Below are 15,952 nucleotides of genomic sequence, written 5' to 3'. Positions count from 1 at the left end.
TCCATGTGCTAGTCACTGAGTCCCTGCTTTATAAAAGCCAAGTTTATTTCTGTAAGGGGAGGGGCTGGCCAGACCACCCACCACCTTCATAGCCCATGATCCTTTTCTGGCCTCTCCTGGATCATCCAGTTTTCTGTACCCCTCATCTTGCTTATCTCGGTGGTTTCTTGTTTTTGTTTTTGTTTTTGCTTTTGTTTTTCTTCAACACATTTCATCAGAGGCAAAGCAAAGCACAAAGCAAAGGGACTCAACAGTGGAATTGTTATTGTCATCATTACTTTTAAAGATCTCCCTTGAGAAGGTCTGAAACGGAAGGACATTTAACAAAGCCTGCGTGGCCTCAGGACTACAATTACCTTAAGTGATAGAGGACTAGCAGTGTGGGAACCATGTAGAAAATTTAATATCTTTAAAAAGAAAGTCACAAAAAACATTCCTGAAACTTGTATTGCTGGAACAGAATACTTCACTTCTGCTCTAAGGAAAGAAAAGGGCAGCCCGTTTTAAAGCACATTATTGTAAAAGAAGGTACCCTTCGCTATCTCTAGGCACGCCACTGATGGTACCCTAGAGTGACCAGGAGTCACCAGAGCTGGACTCAGAGTCCCTGGAGCTTCAGTCGTAACCCCAGAAGATCAATTGATGGGGAACTGATCCAAGAGCACTTTAAATTTATTTAGATTTATTTTCAGTGGTGAAGGAGGAGGAAGAGGAGAAGGAGGGAAACCAGGAGGACCAGGAAAGGCTACAAAGTATTTTCATTATGCTAACTGATCCATTAAAGTCAATACAGATAGCTCTTTGCTTTCCAGTTACAAAATAAATTCCACTCTTTTTCCAACTGCTTTCGGAATAAAAGTTAAATTATTCCCAAATGAAAAAGTGAGAGCAGAATGAGCTCCTAGAGTTCATTCATATGTTACTTTGGTAACATTGATAATGTGGAGTCATAGCAAAGGGTGGGCAGTGGAGAGGAGGATCCTGCACTGTCTCTGTGCCAATGGACACATATATCAAGTTATGCACAACAACCCTCTTTCTGATATGTGCAGACCCCAGGGCAAGCAAGCATATGACCAAAGCCACACTGATAACAACCCAGCTCCCTCCCAGAAAGCTACCTCTTCCTTCCTATTGAGGGGCGTGGCTAGAGTCCATTTCACAGTTTGGGTGATGGGCTAAACTGACTCACCTGATCAGCCAGTACTATAGCTTTAACACTGAGGTTCCTGGTGGGTTTATTAACACAAAGTCCTCACCTCCTCCACTATGATGTCTCAAGTATCAATGACAAATGATGGTCTCCTGGAGCCATCTACCTAAGGTCTACTCAATACAATTCCACACCAGCTCACCGCTAATGAAATGAGAGTTGCACTTTAGTGCAAACTTATCATCTTGCAAACAAAATAAGAAGCATTCAAAGTAAAGAATGAAGCCTTGTGGGAAACAAGAAAAGAGCACTCCATATGCTGGTGTTAAATCATCTGATCAGCTGCCTTACACATCTGCAAAGCACTTTATTACATGAGCAAAAGATGATTACTGAGAAAATAACAATGCCAATAAATAAAAGGCAAAGGTTACTGTGACCTTGTAATTCATAGGTAGTTGCTACTTATATGTTAAAGGACACATTTGCAAATACCATGCACTCTTTAGACAACTGAGAAGGTAAGGGTGGGGGGTACATGAGGAGTTCATGCATACATAGCAGATGATAAAAGATAAGTAGATAGATAGATAGATAGATAGATAGATAGATAGATAGATAGACAGATAGATAGATACATAGGTGATAGGTGGATAGATAGATGGATGGTAGGTGGATAGATAGATGACAGATGGATAAATAGATGATAGATAGATAGATAGATAGATAGATAGATAGATAGATAAGAGAGAAATAATACATGTGTATGCATAGATAATGATGGTGAAAATAGAAATAGATAGATAGATAGATAGATAGATAGATAGATAGATAGATAGATGATAATACATGTGTGTGCATGGACAATGATGATGGTAGATAATTAGATAGAAGATAGATAGATATGTAGATAAAAAGTTTACATATATATGAATATATATACTATATATACCAATATGTATACTAGTATATACACATACACATAAAAAGGGTTTATAAAAAATATTTAATGTAAATCCTTTCTCTTGTATTCTGTTCAGAAAAAGCAGCCACGTATAAAGCATTTTAGAAGCAATAGCTGCCGCCATGCAGAGCACTTGACAGCATTTCTATTTTTCAGGAAAAAAAAATGGAGTCCAAATCAAGTAATGTATCCTTATTTGATTTGATAAGGAAATATGGGGGTAAAAGTAGGAAAAGGAGAAGGGCATTTTGTCCCCAAACTGACCTAGCACACATATCACTCTCTTAACTTCTCTTATGGATTTACAGTTAAGAGGCACACAGTCAACACATGATACAGTCAACACAGGACACTATCAACACAGGACACAGTCAACACATGATACAGTCAGCCAACACAGGACACAGTCAACACAGGACACCATCAACACAGGACACAGACAACACAGGACACAGACAACACATGATACAGTCAGTCAACACAGGACACAGCCAACACAGGACACCATCAACACAGGACACAGACAACACAGGACACCACCAACACAGGATACTATACCAACACAGGACGCGGTCAGTGGGGCACACTGACAGGGTCTAGATTCACATGTTTCTTCTGTCTCCTGTTTGTACAGCATTTGATAAGATGCACCAACCTCATGAAAAGTATTTGAAAGAACATAGGGAGAAAGAACAGAAATCTTTCAAATGCTCTGTAATGTAATTGATGGGAGTTTACCAAATTTTATGCCTTCTCTGAAACTAGTTATTAATGACATAATTTTATGAATTAAATGAGGTATCTACACTTACCATCTTCTGTACAGAAGCCTAAAACCAGCTCTTATAAATAAAGTCCCTGTAAAGTGTTCAAAACACCATTGAGGATGAGGAGATGGCTCACTGGTGGAGAGCATCGACTGCTCATGCAGAAAATCCAAGTTTGAGTCCCAGCACCTACACTTGGCGACTCACAGTCATTCCAGCTCCAGGAGATCCAGTACCTTTTTGTGACCTCTGTGTGCACCTGCACTCACATGCTCATATCCATACACACACACACACACACACATACACACACACACACACACACACACATGTGTGCACAATTTTAAGGCAAAACACCCTTCATAAGTATTTTGTAGACTTGAAACTAAGAAAAAATAAAGAATACCATAAACATAAAAATCACACTCTAAGCTATGATTTACTGAATAACGCTTTACTTGGAACCAACTGTTCCAAGTAATATTTTCTCTATATTATAATAAAACATAGTACGTTTATGTCCATCATTACTACATTATCTGTTACTACAGAGGAAAGAGTACCTTAATATTTTATTAATGTCATTCCCATGTTAAACTTAAAAAATAAGTTGAAATAGTATATTGCACACACAACCTGGAATAAGACCATCAGCCAATTTCTGGATGCGTAAGAGGCTTCTGCTTATGACAATGGGAGAGTGGTACAGCAGAACTGTACTAAAATTATGTAACAAGTCATTTTAAAAGCATGTACTATTTGAACACACTGCCCAATGCTGTATGTAGTACACAGGCCATGCAGGACTGAGCGGAAAATGACTAAACACAAATTCCAGGGTATTTACAATGAATCGATGCCTTTGGCATGCTTTGGACAGATACTCGTTGGGACATTGTCTTTTTCCATAATGTTATGCAGTTTCTTCTAGGGCAGTGTTCTTACACCCAAGCTCTGAACTCCTAAACTGATTTTTCTTTAAGAGCCTCGTCTTCATTTCCAAGGCTTTAGGGCATCTATCTCTTCTGGTGCTGGGTTTAAATCATGTGTGATTTATCATATTCTTCCATCAGTGCCCACCTGAGTACTTACTTAGGTTGCAGATAATTTACCTTTAAATTTCTCGTAGTGCCTTTATGAAATGCCATTCGATAAATATCTGTCACATGAAAACAACGGGAAAATATAAATTCCTTAAGTCAACGAGATAGCCCTCTCTGGGAAAGAGGGTGTGAGTAACAGGGGCAGGGAGGCGCTCATGGGTATAAGTGACAAGAAGGAAGGAAAACGGAAGAACTGAGCAGAGGCAGTGCGGGTGAGAGCATAAACAGTGATGTGTGTGCTGGGAGTCAGAAAAAAACATCTCCAGGGTGATTTTATTGCACCAGGTAGGAACAGCAAAGCATAACCATTTTCAAATGTATTCCCTTATTGCTACCTCCAAGATGTCAAAGGAAAAACATTATGAATTTTGGTCACCTTATGGACTATAATTTATCTTCCATGGCATACAGAGAGAATATTCTGTGCATCACTCTGTGGACTATCACAAAGAGTCCTAGCCACATTTTAAATGATTGTGTTTACATACCAACCACACGGATTATATTTATAAATGTAACCCAGTCACTCACCTATACATTCTTAGATAATTGGATCCCATTCCATCCCGTTCGCTCTTTACCCCCCTGTACATGATTAGGAACTGCGCCGTGAATGAGACAAGGATAACATTAAATTGGATAAAATTTAAAATCCATTTACTCCTTCTCAAAGCAAATAGAGAAAATAAGTGCCTGTTAGAAGGAGAGGTGGTAATTTAATAATTAAATCATGTTTCTTGTCTCTTATTTCTTAGCAAGTGAAGAATAAAATCTTTTTATTTCACCTAAGGGAAGGAGGACATGTGGGGAAACAGCTTTCCTTTCCTCTCTCGAGTCCTTTCCTCGAGCAACGCGTATCTTCTGCTTTGAATGAACCAGATCTGCTCACTAACTCACACATGTTGCAGGATTAACAAGGAAGAAGGAAAAGATTCTTCAGAGTTGACAGATTCATGAAACAGATTTTTCTTGTGTATAATGTTTTTCACACACACACACACACACACACACACACACACACACACACAAATATCCCGAGAAATAGCAGTTTAGTTTGCATGTTTGGTGCTGCAATAGCAGAGGATATGGCCCAGAAATGATCTTCCTGGTTTTCAGAATATACTTTCCTCTGCATGAATGGGAGTCAGAGAACAAACCTTTCTCTCTTTTGTATAAAGGATATAAAGGTGTCAACAGTAGTTTTCTACAGAGAAAGGGGAATTTAGGGAGGATTGCAGCATAGACCATCACCATAGACTTATAAGGACAATGTAGGCAATAATTTTGTGGACAAGTTAATGCCCTTTGAATATGTGCCCATTAAAGCCTGTCTATAATTTTGGTAGAAAATTATTGCCACTCATAAATGGGGCTTTCTAATGGATTGTTGATGAGCTTAACAACCATACATGGGCACAAACTACTACTTTAATGGAAATAGTCAATGCCATGACCAGAAGAGAACCACTTAGTAGGGAAATTGGAAATTTAATTTCAATCAGATGAACAAAAAAGTGAAGAAGAATGTTCCAAGTGGTAGCATAAAAAAAAAAACACACCAGCGATTAAAACCATTTGGAACCTTTGATTACCCTTCGGAAGCATTTGTTGCCATGGTTTTCAAAGGCCTCTGAAAGCTTCAGCTATGTCCACAAAGGCTGCCAAGAAGCAGATTCTATACTGATTTCATATATCAGAGGTATTTTATCTTAATTATCTCCAAGATAAAGATTACTTGGCCAAAAGGGAGAAGGAAAGTACATGGAAAGGAAGCAGCAGCATCTCCCTGGCGGAAGAAGCATGACACGTACCTTCCTACATCTTTCTCTAGAGCCACAGACGGTGCCTATGGATACGCGGGTGTCTAATGGTGCACTATCACAGTAAAGAGCTACAAACATTTGAAACCAACAATGCAGCCAGGTGTGGTGTCGGATGCTTGGAATCCCAGGCTTGGGGGGTGGAGGCAGGAGAATCAGGAGTTTGAGCTGTAGCCTGGCCTGTTTAAGACACTGCCTGCAACATAATGTTAATAAAGTCAGTTATTAAAATTCTTATGCAGAATAAGGTTTTCTGGTCTTGACTTTGATGCTGTTTTTCTTTCTCTGTAATGAGAATCGAAAGTCAAACACCTAGAAAATGTATCAGTGCCTGAAGATAATACCTATCTTTGAGGAAAGTTAATTCTGAGGGTTTCGTTTGAAAATTATGCAATTGTTTCTCTCTCACAGACTTACACTCTCTGCCTTCGGTCTAAATAGCAGTATTTCTCTAGTGTGCCTTAAGCATTTTGCCACAGAATGAACAATTAAGACAGACTTCTGATAAGTCAAAGGACCAGGCAAGCTCTGGGCCACAAGAGGTGTCAATGAACTCCCACAATATAACGAACATCCCCAAACCACCAAAAAGCTTTGATCCTTTCTTCAATGTCATTAAAAATGCTCATAATGGTTCCTGTATCTCATTATTTGTGCACTTCAATGTGTTTGCCCCAGCCTATTCTTTTTTAACTATAAAATTCTAAAGAGCATCACTTGGTCCTGTTAACTCATTGATGATTTTGCTGTCTGGTGGGTTCTTGTGGACATACTTCTGGTAAAGAAGATGCTTTTTTACAAGGTTTCAATAAGATCCAGAAATCTCTTTTAAAATGTTATTCTGAGGATCAAAGGGAAGATTTTGGATTTTCTGTTATGACTTGGGTAAGTGTCTCCCAAAGGCACATGTGTCAAAGGCTTGGCCTCAAGCCCATGGCACTATTAAGGGGAGTTGAGGACACTTAAGGAATAGAGCCTAGTGGGAAACCTTCCAGTCACTCAGGGTGTGCCGTTGAGGGGATATGGGAGATGAGCCTGTTCTTTCTCCCTCTGGTCCAGCCATGGGTTGACTGGGCGTCTTCCACCTTGTGTGCTCCCACCATGATACGCTGCCTTTCTACAGCCCCAAAAGCAACAGCTCCAGCTGACCCCACGCTGAGATCTCTAAAACCCTAAGCCAAGACAAGCCCTTCCTCTCTTTAAGTTCATGGTATTTTCTGAGTATTGGGAAACTGGTTGACAGTTACTTTTGCATCATTAAAAAGGTGCCATCCTCACAGTGAAGCCATTCTTTTTATCAAACTCCTTTAAAATTAGTTTAGGAAATGACTCTAGTCCCCCCGCTCCTCGACTAGAGCAGAGCGCCCGTTCTACCCTGTGGCTGCCGGATAATCCTCTCTGTATTTCAGGCTATCACCTATCTCCAACTCAGCATGTCTCAGCTAATTGGTCAGACTCTAAATGTCCCCTGCTCCTTCATTTCCCTTTGAACGCCTCTTATTCTTTTCACTGTTATAGATTTCATGTTTCCTCGTTTTAATATGTTATTTCATTAATTATCCTTTCCATTCTGTTTCCCCTCTTCCCACTTCACAAACACCTCATGTCTTTAAACAGGGAAACGAGGTGTAGATCAATGCCTCGTCATCTTGGCATTTCCGTTCTCTTCCACTACCCACTTCTCTCACCTCTCACGCATGCCTCTGACAGTTTAAACTTTATCAGAGACTACCGTATCAAATTGATACCTTACCGGTGAACTGACTGTGGTTTGATACCCAAAACAACACAAGTGGGTCTTAACCTTCCATTGGTGCTGTCGTCTGCTCGTTGAGTGACTCCCACAATCCAATCCAAAATCTTGATGTAAGTCCCAACCTCTGAGGAGCTCACAACAGACAGAATAGGATGAACGAATGTACACAAATGTGTGCAGCCCAATGAAACAGTGCCATGCGGAGGCTCCAGGAGACAAAACACTGCTGCACAAGTGTGTGAAGGGTTTGGATTTTTTTTTTATGACAGCCATGTTTAACAAGTTCTAGAATTCTCGAGGGCTAAGACTGGACAGGAACTCCAACCAATAAACTGATCAATAATCAAGCTTTTGGCATGTCATCCCACATACACTGACCTTAGAACATCTCAAAAGGAAAGCTAGAACAAGACATAAATCCTCACACTTGTTAGCTAAGGAGTATTCTTTGGGGCCATGGAACTCATTAAGGGATTTTGTACAAAGGACTAACAAGATTAATCATTTTCTTTGAGTGTTATTAATAGACAAGCAGTGTGCAGAATGGCTCACAGAAAAGAAAAGCAAACCAAAGAAATGTTGTAGGAGGAAAGACAGACAGACTGACATGCTGTGATTATCTCAGGTGAAGGAGCCAAGTCTGAATAATGGGAAATGGGTGGGTATCTGTTGAAATAGTAGAGTCGATAGAACTATCCAAGATTTCTGCTGAGAACGTTAGAGACAAGGGTTGCAAGCACAACACTGGCTGGAACTCCAAAGCTGAAGCCTGAGGCAATAGTGAAAGAATGGACAATGCCTCGTAGCCAGGAGCTGCTGATGGCACAAGGACTCAACCAGGAGTCACTAGGGAGTCAGAATGAGACAGGAGTCAGATTTAGGATATAGTAAATATAGAATCAGTTTTCTGTAAAATGTATATTAGTAATTATTACTGAGTCATATTAGTAGTAATGCAGCAGTTACTCTTTAACCAGCTGTTTTCCAAAATAATCACACACAGAGAGCAGGATTTATTTAATCAGCCTGGAGCAGAGCACTGAGCAAATAACTACTGTATCCTAAACCTCCAAGCTACTGTAGCTTCTCCCAAGCAAATTCTCCAGTCACACTTACTTTTTAATCATCTCCTGGCTTTGGTCCACTCCTCCTGATGCTTCCTGGTCCTCTCCTCCTGATTCAATCTCCTGTTTCTTCTCTTTTCCCACTCTTTGCTGGACCGAGATCTCCCACCCTATTCTCTGTATTGTTCAGCATTGTCTGGCTAGTGTTTTATTGGCAGAACAAAGAATAGGTGGTAGGCATGTTTACACAAACTTTAGACAGAAGATATTTGTAATAAACACTACAATGCATGCCCAGATTGAAACCAGATAGTGGGGTAGAGAAATCAGCATTAAATGAACAAGGGTAAACTGTACACAGCCCACGAAAGCGGTTTGCCAACATTTTCCCCTTTAAGTCCAATAAAAGGTACCTTTCCTTTCAATAATAAACTAATATACAATAATAATAATAATTATGAAACAATTGGTGAAGCTATTAGGTAAATTTACATTCACAATGTCCAGTTCATATGCATTTGGCAACCTTGGAAAAAATTCTCTATTATCTAACCTATCAAGATGAGTTCAGAGTTCTGCACCGAAGTTATTTTCTATCCTTATTTGCATTGCCAATCTAAAAACATCTTTTTTGAAAAAGAAAGAAAGCTTTTTATTGGACTAAAAAGAGGAGATGTTGGAGGAGGGTCTTGTGTGCTGTGTTTTTAGATGCTGATTTCAGTGCCCTGAGGTCTGGTTACCACCCTGCCACAGGCATTGTTATGTATATCCCCTGTAGCCATGTGATATAAGGAATGCTCTTTAACTATCCCTGATTGGTTAATATGGTTGCTGACAGCCTGGGCTGGGCAGAAGAAAAGTAGACAAAGCTAAGGATGTGGGGTTTGGAGTCTGAGGGGGACCAAAAGGAGAGGAGAACGGAGGTGACAGAGACAGAGAGGAGATGGGAGGTCACCATGGATAACCAGGAACATGTGGCCTGATGGAGCAGAAGCAGCCCAAATGGAACATGTGCTAGTATTTAGGATTTTCAATGGGAAATAGACAAGATAACTTACAGGGTTGTTATCTGCCCAGTTCTAGTGCTTTAAGGCTTATTATAAATCTAACAAGTTTCTGGGTCTTTTATTTGGAAAATAGCTGGTTTATGAATAATTGCTGCTGTAATAATGTCCAGCATTAATTAATATATATAAAATAATTAATTACTTTTACAGTTTTCTATGCCTGCCATCACAAAGCACCACAATGAGTGCCTTAAAATTACACAAATGTGTTGATTGTCTCATGGTGCTACAATATGAAATTCTAAAATAAAGGTGTCAGCAGAGTGAAGCTTGCTCTGCATGCCTCTTTGCCTACCTTCTGGTGCTGGTCAATGGCAGTTTTTTGTTCTTTGCTTTGTAGATATATCACTCTAGTCTCTTTTCAGTGTCATACTTGGCTGGCTCCAAAGCCTCCTCTTGTACAAGGATATCTGGTATATTAAGTTAAAAGCCCCTATACTCCAGAATGACTTCATTGATAAATTACATTTGCCACAACCTGGGTTTTCCAGCTGTGTCACATTCTGGGGTATAAGAGGTTCAAGCATCTGCAACTCTTTTGTGAGGACACAGTTAAACCTGTATCAGATGTAAATAAAATCCTGGGAAACTTGGGAGAAGAAAGAAGAAAGACAGAAGGAGAGGCAGGAATGGGACCCTCTTGCACATCTAAGCACTGAACACGGGCCAAAGACAATAACCTAAGCCCGAACTGCCTTGTTCAGTTTCTCAGTTTATCCTATTTCATACATCTAGAAATCTGTTCCAAAATATTTTTAAAGATTTTTACATTTTGGGGGAGGCCTGGTGGCACTCAAAGGAAGAACAAGCAGGCTACCAAGATGAGACTTGATAGCCTATGACCATATAGTGGGGGAGGAGGTCCCCCTTGGTCATGGACCTAGGGGAAGGAAATAGGGTGAAAGTGGGAGGGAGGGAGGAATGGGAGGATACTAGTGATAGGATAACAATTTAGTTGTAATCTGAATAAATTAATAAATTTTTGAAAGATTTTTACATTTGTATTTTATGTGAATGAATGTTATGCCTACATATATGTATGTTCACCACAGTCATACAGAGTGCCTGCAGAGGCCAGAAGAGGACTTCATTTCGCCTAGGCCTAGGGTGACTGATGGTTGTGAGCCGCCATGTCAGTACTGCAAATTGAATCACTGAACCATTTCTCCAGCCCCTGTTCCAAAATTGTTACTGCTTATGAAAAGTTGTTGGTTTCTTTCCAAACCTATCAGATGGAACATTTTCATTAGCACCTTCCTTGCTAAACTAACCCAAGTGAAACAGCCAGCCTATAATCCCAGCACATGGACAGCAGACAGAGGGAGTCCACAGAAGCCTCTGGCTAGCCAGACTAGCCAAAACAGAGTTCTAGGTTCATCAAGAGCCGGCCTCACAAAACAGTGTGAAGAGTGATCAAGGAAGAAATCTGTTATCTATCTGGAGCCTACACACATATGCACACACACAGACACACACAAACGCGCGCCCTCGCGCGTGCACGCATGCACACACACTACCACATACATATAAAAAAAGGGAGCTGGTCAAGAAAATAGGTCAGTAATCCAAGCAAAGAGACTGAGAGAATCACATCCACTCAGGTCCTGATGAAGGAATACTTTGTCATGTTGAGGACAGAGGAAAAAAAAGACCAATCTGGCTGAATGACAGTGACTAGGGAGAAGTTATCAGGAGTTGACATACGTAGGAATATGTAAATCATTTAAGTTTTTAAAAGTTTATTTGTATTTCTCTCTCTTGTGTTTGTGTGCATGCATGTGTTTGTGTGTGTGTGTTTGTGTGTGTGTGTGTGTGTGTGTGTGTGTGTGTGTGTGTGTGTGTATCTAACATGAATGTGGACATTCACAGAGGCCAAAAGAGGTTGTTAGATTACCCCAAAGCTACAGGCCGTTGTGAACTGCTTGATGTGGTTTCTGAGAATCAAAGTCATGTCTTCTGGAAGAGCAGTAAATACTCTTGATCACTGAGCCATCTCTACAACTTCAATAAAGGAAGTTTTAATCTAAGGACATTAGGAGTTTTAAACTCAAAACCATATGAGTCAATTAACAATCTAAAAGTGTCAAATGTGTCAAATGTGGAAGACAAACAGTTAATATTTCTCATATGTTGATAGGATTTCAAACATATGTCCAAAAAGATCTCAGAAATAAAACAGCCCTAGAAAGAAACAGGTACCTCTCCACTTTTAAATGTCTTCCTAAACCTCACATAGATGCACACAACCACACAGGGAGAGAAAAAAATAATGTGAAAAGGAATGTTAACACAATCCCTTTTGAGTGGGCAGAATTGACTCCCCAAGATTAAAGAAACAGATCTCTACAAGTATACAGAGCCTACTAAGTGAGCCTGAAGTTTTAAAAATGCTGTTAATTTAGGTGTATTGATGTTTTGCTTGCACGTATGTCTGTCTGCGGGAGGATGTCAGATCCTCTAGAACTGGAATTTCGGACAGTTTTCACACTGCCGTGTGAGCGCTGGACCAGAACTGGACCAGAGTCTCCTTAAAAATAGCCAATTCTCTTCATTGCTGAGCCATCTCTCCAGCCCCAAGCCTAATGTTCTTAAGAAAAGTAAATCTGTTTGCCCACCGCAGCTGTCGCAGGAGCTATCCAGGGTGCTGGATGCTCTCACCCTGAAGCTTTCTAAATCCCAGGTGGATCTCTCTTTCTAGTTTCCCTCCTTAGATTCTAGGCCCCATTGCATTAACCTTCAGCAGAGATCGTCTTTAAACCATTCCCCCCTTGTCCCAGTTACCTTGTGAGCTAACACATGCCTTCACCATGTATACTGATTCAATATTGACCAATTTTGTACACATAACTGTTAAAGTGTGAAGTGACTGTATAGTTTAATGGTAGACAGATAAATTAGGTAGCCACTGGGCCCAGTTGTCTTCTGAGGTTAAAATGAAAATGGAGCAGTGAATTTATCGAGTCCTTTCTCCTTGCAATAAAACCCAAGATAATACCTGATAATTGAATCTATATTCTGATAAGGTAACTCAGTCCACAGTCTGTGTGTAAAGACATCGTTCTAAGCCTGTAAGGATTGATAAATTAACAAATATCCAGTTTCATCCTTCTAACTTAAATTGGATCCTTTATTCTGCTTTTTTTTTTAATAAAAAAAATGCATTCAACTGAAGCCATTACCTAGTTTGTTAAGTAATCAGGTCTGAGCACTAAGCAGGGATAGAAATGTGTATGCTTTCAAGTTAAACACTTTGCCTCTTCAACCAAAACACTTAGAGGGAGAGAATTATCTGACGTGTACTCCTTTCTAGCTCTCTTCTTAAGTAACAAGGAAAAGAAGCAGAGGCTGGGCATCTTCAGGACTTTCCACCCACGAGTCAGGCCCTTCACTGTCTTTAAATGTGTCTGGGGGGTCACTGTGATTCATAACCAGCCACAGGAGTTCAAGGGTCACTGTGATTCACAACTAGCCACGGGGGTTCGGGGAAACTTTTAGTCTCCAGGTATGAAGATGAGAAAACAGGACTGGAAGCCTTTTGCAGAGCTGGGAGCAAATGAAGTAGATGCAAACACTAACAAGATGGAAAAGGAACCAAGCACTGCTCCTTGACAGTGTCAGGTCAAACACTCAGGCTCAGGAACGCCATTATTACATTAATATTGTTAACTGTTATTTGCAAAACCTCTATAGTCTTCCTGGGTGTCGGTCATATGGTCGACCAGATGACTAAACGTTCATTTTCCTCCCTCCACTTTGCTCTCCAGACTCGTTCTTCAGACTTAATTTGAATCAGTAAAAATTCTCAGAAAAGTCTTACTCATTGTCCTGTGGGATTGAGTGAAGTGTGGGTTCCTTTGATAATCCACAGACACCCCTACCTTGACATTTGTCACACTGTAATTTAGTTGCTGGTTTGTTTATTCATTTCTGACTCTATTTTTATAAGCTCAGTGTGAGTTTTTTCCCTGTCGTTGTATCTCCAGGTTATCTGCTGTGCTTTGCCTAGAACAAGTATCCAATGCCTACATGACCTTAGCAAATACTGTAACCTTAATCATTATTAGGTCCCATGCTATCTCTAAAACTCAGCCTTGTTTCTAGGATTCTTCCAGAACTCTGAACTCAATAATTGTTCTGCTGCGGATCTGACCACACCATCATGCATAAGAAGTTTCTGAAACCAGGTAAAAATTGCTCTGTCATGTGGTACAATTGTACTGAAGTTATATTTAGTCTGTTATATAAAATGGAGATAAAAGTATATATTTTGACTGTCAAAAATAAGTGAAATATTCAAAATATATTGAACTTGAGATACTGCTATACTAATAAAATTTTTACTGTGTAAGCTTATATTTCCTTCACTGTTTTGTGAGTGTATTTTTCTTTTTATGTTATTGTTTTCTGATCTGATGCCTTAAGTCAATACTAGGTTTTGTGGGATTTTATTTAGCATGCCCCCAATGGTATACAAATATAATGGAAACCATTTTTAAAACAATACTGCTGCTGTTTCTTTCTATAGCAACAACTTCAAGTTTACAACGAGCAATGGTTTCTTCAATTGCATCAGCTGTTGTTTTCTTTATGTTTGCCCAGGCATGTATTCTTACTCTCTGGCCATACCAAGAAAGTAAGTTGTCTCTAGTTTTCCAAGTGAAATTCTACATGTCTTCAGGTAGTTCAGTGTGTCTCACACATTTTTTAACTTACCCTCCTAACAACCAGACAAATATAGACTAAGTTCCTATAAAGTATGAATAATCAAAACTTTAGGTTTAAAAATGCCTATCTTTAAAAAAAATACCTTTCATAAATGACACCTTTAGATTATAGAAATACAAATAAAAATTAAATCATGGATCACAATAGTATAGCCTGTGGGCCAAAGCTGGTCAGTTACCTGTATTTATAGTTATTTGGATGTATGGCCACTCCCACTTATTTGCATATTCTCAAACAAGACTACTCCCACTTATTTGCATATAGTCCCACCTAGCCACTCCTGCCTATTCCCACTTTCCTACCTAAAGTACTAGACCTAGGTGACTGCAGCAGAGATAGGATGGTTATACAAAGGCTAAAATGATTGCTATTTTGACCCTTTAAATAAAAATCTTTCTGGCCACTGCCCTAAATAATGTTTGTTGATGAAAAACCCAGACTCACTAAATGACTTACCAAATTGCATAGCTGAGCATATCCACTAATCATATCGTGTGTGTGTGTGTGTGTGTGTGTGTGTGTGTGTGTGTGTGTGTGTTCATCAACCAGTTTTCACTTTATTTATTTACTGAGGTGGGGCCATCCCCTGAAACCAGAGTTTGCCAATTCTAACTGGTTGATGTATCCAGTTTGAGCCACTATCACCTGCCTCTGACTCCCTAGGGCTGGGATTCTAGGCAGAGGTTGCACCTGCCTGACATTTTACATGGGTTCTAGGATTCCAAACTCTGACCTTCCACTTGAGTATCAAGTGCTATATTCACTGAACGATTTCCCTAGAGTCCAGATACCTGTTTTTAAAAGGCTAATTTTTTTCATTGATTTTTTTAATGTAAGCCCATCATTGGTAAAAAAAATGATAATTTTTATTTTATCGAATCAAATAAAAATAAAATCTCAAATTAATATGTCAAAAGGCCTATAAGGTTTATACTGACATAAAGCCAGCTTTACATTTTATTTTTCTGAATTAAAATAGTATCGGCTAATAAAACTAATACTCTGTGTGTGATCTGCTCAAACACAGAGATATATACAAAGTGTCATTAATTCTTGTAGGAACACAGACAAAAGAGTCCAAGTCTCGCAGAAGAATTCTAAAAGATGTTGAAAGCAATACGTGTCAAGGAAAATGCTTTTAAAATGGACCACATTGACCTCACAGGCTACTCTATTAAGATATGAACAGCTTTTTAAAATGTTCTCTCAGCAGTGGAGGAAAGATAAATAGTGTGTACCATCCCCCGGTCGTCAGCCCATGGCAGTGAAGAGCCACAGCAGAAAGTTCCTAAAAGTCTCTTCGTGGGTCAGTGTCTATTAATCTAGCAGGTTCTGATTTTCAACGAGTTCCTTAAGTCTGCATTTCTGTAGACGGCACCGCAGAAGTATTCTTCATATTTCTACACTAAGCTTTACTTAAGCTCTAAAGGTAAGGGAGTAAGAAGAAAGAAAAATGCCCCCACTGCGCAGACAAAAAATGTGAATTCAGCACCAAAAGTTCTATGAGGTGTCTGTCCTGTCAAGAGGGCTTTA

At 39.6% G+C, this 15,952-nt stretch overlaps 1 protein-coding gene across 6 annotated transcripts in view; it reads right to left on the bottom strand.

Annotated features, from left to right (window-relative positions):
* Positions 1–15,952, bottom strand: part of ESR1 (estrogen receptor 1) — a 366,771-nt gene that overhangs the window by 190,242 nt on the left and 160,577 nt on the right. The gene's annotated exons all lie outside the window — the stretch shown is intronic.

Source organism: Acomys minous (genome assembly GCF_964271855.1).
Source record: "Acomys minous genome assembly, chromosome: 3".
In the NCBI taxonomy this organism is placed as follows: Eukaryota; Metazoa; Chordata; class Mammalia; order Rodentia; family Muridae; genus Acomys; species Acomys minous.
Note: the sequence above shows the minus strand (reverse complement) of the source record. Positions and strands in the feature narration are given on the sequence as shown.